The sequence below is a fragment of the Onychomys torridus genome, chromosome 11, assembly GCF_903995425.1.
Source record: "Onychomys torridus chromosome 11, mOncTor1.1, whole genome shotgun sequence".
In the NCBI taxonomy this organism is placed as follows: domain Eukaryota; kingdom Metazoa; phylum Chordata; class Mammalia; order Rodentia; family Cricetidae; genus Onychomys; species Onychomys torridus.
The window spans coordinates 17,749,390-17,762,204 of record NC_050453.1 but is presented as its reverse complement, the minus strand read 5'-3'; the positions used below and the strand labels follow the sequence as shown (position 1 = coordinate 17,762,204).

At 47.8% G+C, this 12,815-nt stretch overlaps 1 long non-coding RNA gene across 2 annotated transcripts; it reads left to right on the top strand.

Annotated features, from left to right (window-relative positions):
- The first annotated feature begins 512 nt into the window (after positions 1-512).
- On the top strand, positions 513-9,177 carry LOC118593534. Of its 2 annotated transcripts, none has more exons than XR_004946231.1 (4): positions 513-704; positions 5,991-6,082; positions 7,956-8,129; positions 8,931-9,177. It is a non-coding gene; the product is annotated as an uncharacterized LOC118593534 (long non-coding RNA). The 2 variants fall into 2 exon arrangements; XR_004946230.1 differs by having other exon boundaries at positions 513-967.
- The last annotated feature ends 3,638 nt before the right edge of the window (positions 9,178-12,815 follow it).

The window sequence follows — 12,815 nt, the reverse complement described above, 5'->3', positions numbered from 1 at the left end:
CTGTGAGGCCAGTGTTCAGTGTGTGATATAATTTTTTTTTTTTAATTTCCAGTTCAGATGCTTTTGGCTTCCTGGAATGAGTCACAGCAGATCAGCATAGTGTTGCGCTTCCATCTGCCTCCTAAACATCTCCCCATCCAAATTTCACAGCGTCTTGATGTGTCTGCAACCCAGGCCCAGCACACCGCTCCACTGTTCCTTTCTTTCCTGGGCACCTTCCGTCCTATAATGGTGTCACCATCCCCAGCCACCCTGGCTTGGCACTGAGTCCTCCTCAACTCCTCCTACCTCCTCACATCCAACTGGTCTACAAGCGCCATCAACAGATGCTATCAGCATCCCCCCCGATGGCTCCCTCCTTCCAATCCCAGCTGCCCTAGAGCTGAAAGTAACTCATACCACAATTTCTCTTTTGAGCAGACTAAATCTATAAAGATGTAAGGCCGTCCTTCCTCTCAGATAGCTCCCAAACTGGAAATTGGGGGGGGGGGGGGTGTAAAAAACCCACCACTCAAAATGCTCTAGCAAGAGGCAGAACGGAAGTAAAGGAAGTGTGCCGGGGATCAAGACGTAGAAAGCACTCCTGACGTCTCGCCAAACGCAGAGCCTTCTAGCCCCGCGCTCCCTCAGCTGTACCACCATCTAGCTTCTTCTCTGCGTTGCTAGGAGAACAGCCTTCTTCTAAGTTGCTTGGTGCTCGGCAGGTGAGGCATCTCACTCACACTTACTTCTGACTCTCTGTCTGTCTGGGTCACTGGAAGCTTACGAGCACGTGAGATGAAGCCCTGGGTGAACAGTGGTGCTAGGAGACCAGGAGAGGGGTGAAGAGCCGCCTCAGACAATACTCCTGGACCTGGGCTGAAACAGGGAGCAGGGATGACTGCAAACAAGAGGCTGAAAACAGCCGGCAGCATTCAGTGCCACCCAAACCCAGAGCAGCAAGACTGCCGGAGATTTCAGCCAATTGGTAGGCTCACCGGTCACTGTGAGGTACACATCAGAACTTCGGCTTTTCCTTTTAAGAAAAGCAATACATTTAAAAATTTAGATTGAATTGGTCTGTTGTATACTGAGGTAATTTAAGTCTATAGCACTGGCTTTATTTATTTATTTATTTATTGCGAGTATGCATGAGTGCGTGCGTGCATGCATGCATGCATGCCTGCGTGTGTGTGTGTGTGTGTGTGTGTGTGTGTGTGTGTGTGTGTGTACTCTAGCACCCACATACCAAGGCATGTGTGGAGGTCAGAGAACAACTCTCAGGAGTCAGTTCTCCCCTTCCTCTAGGGTTCCCAGGTTCTGCATCCACAGACTTACATGACAAATGCTTTGGCCTGCTGAAGCCATCTTGCCACCCTGGATACTGTTGATTTTGAACGCTATCAGCAGAGCCTGTGATACATCTTCACAGCTCCCCCACTAACCTCCATCCCCATGAAAACCAGCAACGTTCAGCATAGGTTGATTTAGAGATGTCACTTTTCTGTAATTAGGTCTCATGGGAATCCCCAAATAACCCAGGCTGTTGACAAGGCTATAGACTGCTCTCCAAAAACTGAGGCAAGTCCCCATTGCTAAAGATAACATCTACACAACTCACTGGACATGGGGAAGTTGAGCCAGTACCTATAGAGAGCCTTCACCCCTATGTGCTAATCTTTGGTACAGGCAGGTACTCCGCACACTACTAAAAGAGAAACAAATGCCAACCCAGTCTTTGATCTACATTGGTGTCCCACCTGCAAGGAATGCTTGGGCAACGGTGGTACAAAGCTTGTGGGAGAAACCAACCATTATCTGATTTAATTAAGGCCTACTCCGTGAGAGGAAGCCCGCACCCAATACTATTTTGGGTGACCAAGAACCCAAGACTAGATAGGCCAGGGACTGAGCATAAAATGAAATATTACTATTCTTTTTATTTAAAAAAAAATAGCAATAAAATGACTCCTAATGACATTCTGCTTACTCATAAATCAGTGCCATGCTCAGCCATCATCAGAAAAGCATCCTCCTGCAGCAGACAGGAACAGAGCCAGACATTATGCAGAGGGTGAGAGACCTTGGAACACTCAGCCCTAAAGGAGATATTCCATCAAATCCCTCCCCTCAGAGCTCAGGGAACCCCTCGGAAGGAGAGGCAGAAAGAGTGTAAGAGGCAGAAGGGGTGGAGACGCCAAGAAAACGAGGCTCTCTAAACCAACACTATCAAAGCTCATATGAACTCACAGAGACTGAGGCAGCATGCACAGGGCCTGCACCAGCCTGTACCAGGTCCTTTGTGTATATATTATTATAGCTTCCAGCTTAGTGTTTTCATGGGATTCCTGAGAGTGGGAACAAGTGGGTCTCCAATCCTCGTTTCTTGGGCTCTTTTCCTTCTGTTTTGTCCAGTTCCAGTGTGTTCATTTTTGTTTCATCTTACCATGTTTTATTTTATTTGTATCCCTTAGAAGCTTGTTTGTCTTCTAATGAGAGACAGAAAGGGAGTGGATCTGGATGAGAGGGGATGTGGGGAGGAACTGGGAAGAGTAAAGAGGTAGGGACTGTAACCAGGATATATTATGTGAGAAAGATCTATTTTCAATAAAAGGGGGGAACCCCACAGGCTTTTGATCAGGAACTGGCTTAGCTGGCAGACCACCTAACAACCTATAAGCACCTTGACGGGGGCTCCTGTCCCCTCAGCAAAGCTGCAAGTCTGGGAACTTAATATTGGCCTGTTCTCCCAGTACCTCATCTTTAATGCTCTCTTTAGGTTCAGGGTTTCAATTACTTGTTAAATTACAATTATTTATTTAGGTCATGGTGTGCATGCCTTTAATCCCAGCACTCAAGAGACAGAGACAGGAGGATCTTTGTGAGTTCCAGCCAGCCTGGGCTACAAAACAAGTTCCAGGACAGCCAGGGCTACTTATTAAGACACTGCCTCAAAAAAGAAAAATTATATTTTTGTATCTATTTATTTATCCATGCATCTCTGTGTGTCTGTACACGTGTGGACATGCAAGCCACTGTGCACAAGTGTGAAAGTCAGAGGGCTAACTTTTGGATTCTCTTTTTCTACCACGTGGGTCCCAGGGGTCCTATTCAGACTGTCAGGTTTGGCAGCGAGTGTCGTTACCAACTGAACCATCTTGTGGGCCCCGTTTTGGTTCTTCTCAGCACTGGACCCCCGAGCAATACTATTGACTCTGCAACCAGATCTATTTTTGAAGGCCAACAGTAACACTAGAGGTTTCTGTGTTGGCTTATTGCTTCCTTCTTCTGCATCCTCAGAGCTCATCTCCAGCCGCTCCCCAGGTTAGCTCCGGGGTATTTGAAAATCTCTTTGTTCCTTGTCCCCTACCAGCCTCCAAAACCCAAATGCTCATCACCAAATCCAAACAGGTAGGGAAGCGATGGTGTTTGCACAGACCTGGGCCTTAGTCCCCCCAATGTCTCCTCATCCTCTCCAAAACGGAGGATGTTCACCCTGCCTGCACCGAGCCAGCGTCCGTCAAGCCTTGTCTGCTCTGCTGAGACTTGGCATGCCCCTGCTCCGATGCTGCCGCTCACGGGCCAGCAGGCAGTGCCAGCCCTCAGCAGCCGCAGTCTGCACACAGGCCCTGGGCCGCACTGGCTCGTTCACATCTCTCTGGGGCACAAGGGAAAGAGAAAGAATACACTCACTGAAACACTGGATCAGTAAGTCCATCACTCATGGACAGAGAGGAAGCAATGGAGCTGAAAGAATGGGGGACCCTCATGACAGGGAACACGGGGACAAATGGCAGGTCCAAGTACAGCGCCCTCTACCGCCTGCTGGATTCAGTGCAGGTCCTGCGGCGGCTCCCCGTGCTGAATACAGGCACCCAGCTTCCTTGGGTCAGACAACACCAAGCGGGTCTCTTATGTCACAAACAAAGCCTTGATGTCCTTAAACACAGGTAGAACATAATAAGCACATATGTTCACAAGCACTAAGGGTCCTAAATATACAAAAATTCTTCTGAACCGAATGGTCTTGGAGAAGTGGGAGAGAAAGGACTGATCCTTTCTCAGGGGGTACCGACTTTTTAACTGACTATGAAAAAAAGCAATTACTTCAGCCCATCCAAAACCTAAAGTGGCTCGCTTGGGCTTCCTCTCAGCCAGGCACTTAGTCATTTCTCCTCTTGTCCATCAAAAACGGGCACTGCATCCAAGACATTGCCCAACTCAAATCCTGTAATTCCCTCTAAGTCTACCCTGTCCTTCCAAAGTAAGCTTGTTAGTTGAAAATAGACTTGTAAATAGCACTCAGCAGCTCACACAAAGCAAATAAGGATTTATACCTGAAAAAAGGGTGGTGGGGGGTGGGGAAGGGACACCATTTAGCTCATCGAGATGGGAAGAATGAAGAATGATGTGTTTTGTGGTCAACTGTTTTTGTAATCTTCAAAACACATTTGTATCATTTTTCCATGAAAATGAATCGTGATCATCTGCTAAGCAATAAAACAACAATACAATAAAGTAAAGTACAGTGCTACAATGGATACTTTTCCTAGTGTTTTGACAGGAGTTCTTCCAGCTCTGTCCCAAATTCATTCACTTTCAAGGCCACTTTATATGACAAAAATTAGTATCAAGAAATAACTCGGAGCACACTGGACAGTTTTAGTCCTGAAACCCAAGCAGTATGGGCAGGGCGGGCTCCGTGGGTTCAAACCACAGTAGCTTCCTTGGGTGCTTGGCCACATTTTAATTCCGTGTCATAGCCCTGGGCATCAGGCAAGAGCCGGGGAATGGGGAGCCAACAGGACTTAGCATAAGTCAACATGTTTGTTGATTCTGGACCAGTTGCCAAGCCAGAGGACAGGGATGCCTCACAGGGGAGACAAAGAGTCGGGGAACAGTCACTCAGATATGACCAGGCACTGGGCTGCCTCTCTTTGGCTGGGAGGAACCCTAAGATTCTTCCCATCTTGCGGACACCACCGTGGTCAGTGCCCCCACACTCTGTCAGAGGAGGGTCCCCTTTGGGGGGTGGGGGTGGGGACTGTTTATTTGGCATTTGACCAAGGCCATTGGGGCTCCCTTCAGAAACATTTGATAGGGGGCCAATTATTGTCACATACACTGGGGAGAAAGGAGGTCAGTTTAAAGAAAGTTTAGATAAAACAGCAGCAGCAACAACAAAGCAGTCTCTATGGGGCGGCCATGTGGGCACAGTGTTTGGAGGGAGGGACACTGACCCCATTCCTTTGCATGTGGACAAAGACGCTCATCCACGGAGCTCACCAGCCCCAGTCATTCATAAGTCTGAAAGAGGCCCTCATGCCTCCTCGGCCTGGCTGGGAACCAGAGGCACCGGCAGCCTTCACACAATCGACCCTGTAATGTAGAGAGGTCTTGGGACAGAGCAAACTCTTCTGGGGAGCCAGCTTGTGCCTTCAATGATCTGCCAAAGTCTATCTGAGTGATGTTTGTACCCTAAGTGGAAAATATGGATTCCTTAAGGGGTGGGGGGGGGGCCGAAGAAATAAAAAAGGAGAACCCGAGTTCCCATCTCCTAAACTCTGGCCAGCTGTGGGCCATTCCACATGACCTCATTAGTTATAACAATAGCCCTCAGAAAGCTGTTCCCATTTCTAAGATGAGAAAGCTGAGGTTCAGGCTGCTTCGGGGACTTACCTGGTGTGCCCTAAGAAAGCAGTTAGCATCAGAAGCCCTGTGGCCTGCTTCCCATAACTCATGATCTTGGCCGCTGTGCTATTCCAGTCCCAACCTCTTGTTCAGACTCCTTTCTGCTGTGTTGTTGATTTGCTTCCCCTTTCATCAGAAAATAATGAGTTTTTCCAGGTGATCATAATTAATGTGGAATCTTACCGAATTTTTTTTTTCTAATAGACTTGAACTTGGTGCAGGAAAGTACTAGAAGTTTCTAAAGGAGTGACCTTCACATAGATGCGACCTTTTGCCTCTCTAATTAACAAATTGCGTAACAGCCATTCAATTCCATCCAGGTTCAGAAAGGCAGACATTAGAGAGTCAAGACTGGAAAGGGAGGAACAAGAATGTGGAGAGTGGAGAAGACACCAATGGCATCGCATAGCGGGTAAGGTTTGTCTCCCTTGAAGTCTTAAACACTGTCATGTCCTCCGCCCAAAGTAGCGCCCAATGAACCTGCCCGCTCTTCCTCCAGAGAGCAATGCTTCTCTGGGCAGGGAGCTGACTGTAGAGCATGCTGGGAGACTCCTGTCCATGGGACGGAGCCTGAGAGTGGTTTTCCAGGGGTGGAACCCATGGCCCTGGGCCATCTGTGCCCTCTCAGCTGGACCCCACAAGGTCTCACCGTGACAGCTGAGCAGGGTTAGGATTGCAGCCTTCAGCATGCTGGAAAAAAACAGCTGCTGCGGTCGGTCTCTTTGCTGGCTGGCCTGGCCTCCACTGGCCAGTGGGACATCAAGGTCTTTGTTATTCACGCAGCAGTTGGAATCTCTGTCCATTTAAGGAAGGAAGCCGCAGGGTGATCCAGCCCTGGCTGTGCCACTAAGGAGTGACTCACTCATTTCTGCCACGTGAACTGTGGATGAACCCTGGCCCTTCCTCAGACGTGGTCTCAGCCTGCACTAGATTAAAGTTAATGGATTCTTAAGGAATATGTGCCATCTATATAATAAGGCAAATTAAGACCCATGCACCATGAACCATGCTGTTTGTTTTGATAACATCAGAAAATACGAAGCAAGGAAAAAATGGGCCAAGTCTGGGAAAAGAACAAGAGCATAGCCACACTGGCCTATCCCAAAGGGAACCCAAGCCAGGGGTACTGCGGGCTGAGGGTTTCATGCCAAGGGTACACCAGGCTAGGAAAGACTAGCCAACAATAGACTACGGCACAGTCCTTAGAGGAAAGGAGCCCCTGGGTTCAGTCCCTGCTCTGTTACTGACTAGCCACATTACTATGGGCAGCTAACTGGTGTCTTCTAGCTCCAAATTCTTCCTCTGTAGAATAGTGCCTACTGGATAGGTTGCCATGATAATCAATGAGTGAAGTGCTAGGCACAGTAAAGATTAAAATGTACATACATACCTAGATACATGTACACATGTCCACACATGTGCATGTATGTACATGTAAATACACCTATACATGTATGTGCAAATTACACATGAATATAACTCAGTGTGTATAAATTTGTATAAACACACACTGAGCTATATCCATGTATATATACACCAGTATTTGTTTATTCACATATATGCTTATATGTATGTGAGAAAAATACATATATACATAATATATAGATCAGCCTATGTATACATATGGCTTTTCGTCTCTCTTGCTCTGTGTGTGTGTGTGTGTGTGTGTGTGTGTGTGTGTGTGTGTGTGTCTGTGTAGAAAGCCCAGGCGGGCAGTGCAGAGGAGGCTCCAGGCAGCGGGGATGCAGTGCTGCTGCTTATCTAAGCCTGTAAAGCAGCGGCTGCTCCCTGCCCATCCCCTGCAGTGGGCTGCAGAAAAGAGGCTGAGATGGATCAGGTCAGTCCTTATCACAGAAGTGCTTTCCTTTCATATTTCTAAACACAGAATCTAGAGGTCAGCATGGCCGCCAAGCGTTCTCTAAGGGGAGAATCCATCAGAAATCAGTTGTTTAAGTACCTCCAGGATCAAATCAATAAGCCAGGCCTTTGTCCTCCCAGTTAGAGGGAAGAGCGGAGCTGAGGTAGGAAGCACCCTGCCTGCTCTGGGCTCCTGCTGGTCCTTAGCCCAGGAATGCCACCACCAAGACAGGTGCCTGTTTTCCAGGCCAGCCTCCCACTGCTCAAGGGAGTTACATTATGAGTTGGGAGGCCACAGCATCCTGAGTAGATGAAGGAAAAGGGAGTGAGTCTTCCAATCATGTGGCTAGCAAGCTCACCCCACAGCCTGGTGCAGCTGCCTAGCCTCAGTGACTTCCTCCTTGTGTTTTTCTCCTCTCTCTACCCAGTTCTGACTCTCATCTTCACAGCAGACCCAGAAGCAGTTGAGGAAAGGGACGTGGAGAAGTTGGAAAGTGCCACCACCGCCGCCCTCCAGCCTCACCCATATCCCAACTTGTCTTGAGCTCAAGACGGGGCTTCGGACCCTTTGTTCGCTCCAAGGACTCTCGGCTCTCTCATGGGTAAATGAAGGCAAACCTAACAACCCCAGACCCTCCTAGGATTCCTCGGAGGAGTCAGAATAAATTGCACAATAGGAGCCGGAAAACGGTTGCATGTGTGTGTCCCTCCAGAGATCTACATACCACAGGAACTCTGGGAAATGGGCTCATATTTTTGCCACTAAAGAAGAAACAATAGCAAAATGCAAGGAAGCTACCAAGTACGGCGCACACACCTGTAATCCCAACACTCAAAACCAGGAGACTGGAGGGTCACAGGTTCAAGGCCAGTGAGGCAAAGCCTAGGGTCCCTCTACCCTCCTCTAAAAGAGGAACCCCTACGCAGCAGACAGAAGGACACAGTTTTTATAGAACTGGGTGAGTTTTGAAATTCTCAAAAAGTTTTCAGAAATAAATTTTGTTTTTACTTTGAATTCCAATCTGAGTGATTCCAAAAGACCTGGAGTTTCAGTGTGGGCTGGATGTTGGTTGCAGGAGTATCCAATAATATACATTCTTACATAACGTCGAAAAATATGCCAGGCGGTACTTTCAGGAACACATGGGCAGGTGCAGCTGGGAGAAAAGGGAAGCAGCAGAGACTGTCCCAGTACCAGGGCACTGAGTCGCCCAGGGCATGCTGGGACATCAGGCCCTTCAGTTCCCCTCCTCTGCATCCAGCCAATAGATGCTTCACAGTAAAGCTCTCTGTCTCTCTGCCTTCCTCTCCCCCTCTCCCATCAATAGTATTTAATCAAGCAACTTCAGTGAAATGAATCAAAATCCTCCTGTGTTTATGCATTTTCTGGTTGTGATTTCCAGGCATGAAGTCCAGACCCACGACCCCACCTCTTCCCGCTTCTCTTGTGGTTGCTGACTCTGACTTCAGAACTCTTTTTGGCCTTCCTTAACCAGAGATGGTGCTGACCCTGTCCTTGAAGGAGACACCCTCAGCAGCAGAAGGTGAAGAGGCTTCAGTGTGGCTGTAATGATGAACGGAAGGACAAGTCCCAGGAGCCAATGTAGTGACACTGTGTTCTCCAAAATATTGTGCACCCTAATAAATTTATCTGGGGTCAGAGAATGGAACAGCCACTAGACAGACATAGAGGCCAGAAAATGGTGGCACTCATACCTTTAATCCTAGCATTCCAGAGGCAGAAATCCCTCTGGATCTCTGTGAGTTCAAGGCCACACTGGAAACAGCCAGGCTTGGTGACTCACGCCTTTAATCCCAGGGAGTGATGGCAGAAAGCAGAAAGATATATAAGACACAAAGACCAGAAACTAAAAGCATTTGGCTGGTTAAGCTTTTAGGCTTTTGAGCAGCACAGTTCAGCTGAGAGCCATTGGGATGAGGACTCAGAGGCTTGCAGTCTGAGGAAACAGGATCAGCTGAGGAACTGGCGAGGTGAGGTGGCCGTGGCTTGTTCTGCTTCTCTGATCTTCCAGCATTCACCCCAACACCTGGCCTCAGGTTTGTTTTTATTAATAAGAACTTTTAAGATTCGTGCTACAAGCCAAGGTGGCTATTGACTCCACCTGACAACAATTGCGGGCGAGAAATACAAAACGGTCCCAGGGAGAGGTGCCTGTCAGGTGTCAGCAGGCTGTCAGGACTCTATGCACTTTGTGATCTTCAGGCTGGAGGTCGTAGGGACCAGAAGGTGTTGGGGACCAGGCAGCCGGAAAATGCTTTACCATAAATGCTGTCTTCCACCTGCCCCACATCAGCTAATGTGCCTCGCTGAGATTCTCTGTGATATTAAAAAAAGAAGCCAGAGGAGGAGGTGAGAGACAGCACCTCCAGAGACCCAAAGTCAAATGTCATGTTCACTGGGTGACTACACTGTTGAGCAGAGAGCGAAGATGCCAACAAGAGGGGACAGAGTGCCAGGTAGAGCCCCAGTTTCTTACTATGTTCACATCCTGTTAGTGAGAATCTGTCACCAGGAGCATTTCCCGGAAAAACAAAAGCAATACCCACACATCGTACACTTAATACAGAGAGTGAGATCTCCCCACGGATCTGGCTAAAAGTAAGAAATCCTATGGCTCCATCTGGAACTAGAACATTCCCTCTGGGCTTCCGGGACCAACCATGCACCTTGATTTAATGAACATCACCAAGCATAAACTTGAAGAAATTGGGAGTGGGGATGCTACAGAATGAAGTATCATTCAAGTTTGGAATTCTCAGATCGATCTAGTAAACTTTTTTTGTTTGTTTGTTTTTGTTTTTTGAGACAGGGTTTCTCTGTAGCTTTGGAGCCTGTCCTGGACTAGCTCTGTAAACCAGGCTGGCCTTGAACTCACAGAGATCCGCCTACCTCTGCCTCCCGAGTGCTGGGATTACAGGCGAGCATACAGGTGTGCACCACCACCGCCGCCCGGCTCTAGTGAACTCTTTTAGGAGAGATGACCAGATATTCCTGCATCTCCCTCTAGCTAACTCTCTAAGGTCCCCGCCTGGTGCAGGCTGTCATCACTGGGGCTGGTATTGTCTTTTCTTGAACCATTTGACCTGCCTTGCCCATGAATACTAATATATTGGTTTGGTTAAAGCTTCTAGAAAGCAGAAACTGTGTCTTAAGCATGTTGGGGTTCTCTGACATTCTGAGCTCAGAGCCTTGGGAATGGCCAGTGTTCTAAATGTGTTAAATCAAAAGGAACTGGATACATTGCAAAAACAGTCTCCTTGTGGGTCCTCTGCCCTTCTTGTATAATACCATAATTCAACTAGGTGAAAAATAGCTAGGGTAGTGGAACACAGGTAATGGAGTCCAGTGTGGTGATATTTTATTTGTACTCTAATAAATAAAGCTTGCCTGGAGATCAGAGGAAAAACCAAGCCATTAGAAGTAAACACAAAAGTCAAGCAACTATAGCACTCTCCTTTAATCGTATCACTTGGCAGGCAGGGATCTGTCGGGATCTCTGTGAGTTCAAGGCCACACTGGGAACAGAGCCAGGCATGGTGGCACACGCCTTTAATTCCAACACTAGTTAACCATGGAGTCTGTACAGACAGACAGGAAGTGACAGAGCTGGGCAGGAAGAGGAAGTGATTATCTGGGCAGAGAGAGCAAATCAGATGGCAGAACAGCAAGGCATATAGGCATGGGTAGACAGGAAATATCTTGCATTTGGAAGCTGCAGACTTGGTGAGGTGAGGTTAGCTGTAGCTGTTTCTGTTCCTCTGATCTCTCTCAGCTTTAACCTCAATTTCTAGCTCTGTGTTTTTTATTTAATAAGACAGTTTAGAAATTCATCTACAGTCTAGAGTCCTGAAGAAAATGGCTCTTGGGTTTTACCCCCAGATCAAAGTACTAATATTGCAATGAGAAATGTAAAGTTCAAGGAAGCCGGGGTGATAGTGTTGGGTCCCGTGCTTGGAAAATCAGGATGGCCAGAGATAAGGGGAGGGAGGGAGAGAAAAGGGGGAGGAGGGAGAGAAAAGGGACATGTCTATTCTGAGCAATGGGCAGATGGGGTAGGGCTGGCTGGGGAAGAGCCACCTCCAGGAGATATAGCCCTGCTGGTGCAGAGAAACAGGAGGCAGGGTGACCAGGCTGTGACCAAAGAAGGGAGGAAGGTTCCAACTCCAGCAGCACAGAAAGGGAAGCCCACTTCCCAAACACAGAGAAAAGCCCAATGGCTGTGTGGCTCAGTCCCCAGGGGCTGGTGGGAGGACCCAGCAGCGTGTGCAGAGAGTAGGACATAGACTTCTGTTGTCCCTCTGATCCTGTAGGGCACCCAGATAATGACAGAGAAACCCTGGCCTTACAGGGTCACAAGTTAGCTCCGATCCACTGAGTCCAGGTTCTGGGCTCATAGAGGGCAGCAACGCCTGCCTCAGAGTGCGGTGGGAAACAGAGCAGGGATGTAGATCTGTAGATCCAGGGATCAGAGCTCAGCTGGCAGCTAGAGATGCCACCCAAGCACAGTGGGCTTCTCCAGATCTTCTAAACTCATCCAAAGGGAACGAGAAGGAGACATGTAAAGGGATGGAAACAGAGCATACTCTCTTCCTCCTTCTCCTTTTCTTTCTCCTCCTCCTCCTCCTTCTTTTCTTCTTTAAAAGCCAATGACCTCCCATGAAGCCTTTAACTTTTAACTTTTGATTAATTTATTTCTACAATATCATATGCATGATAAAATGTGTTCTAACCATACCCGTCATTTATTCTCTCTTGGCCCCTCCCCTTCTACAGCAGCTCTTCTTTACAACAAGCTCCCTTGTGTGTTCATGCCTTTTAAAATGTTTTCACTGTTAAAAATTTAATGCCTGGATCTACAGCTATTCTGAATTATATTTGTTCTTCTGTTCCCTGACACCAGCAATACACACACACACACACACACACACACACACACACACACACACACACACGTCTTATACTGTTAGCACACTGCAAAGCAACACGCCTGCTCTCAGACATGTCATGATTGATATTTAGGGGCTGGCAAGATGGCTCAATAAATAACTAACGTGCTTGCCACCAAGACTGACAATCTGAGTTCAGTCCCCTGGGACTCCACATGGTAAAAGGAGAGAACTGACTCCGATAAATTGTCCTCTGACCGCCACATGCACGCCATGGCATACATACATACTTACACATACACACATGCACCATGCACCACATACACACACACACACACACACACACACACACACACATATGCAATTTAAATCTTTAAAAG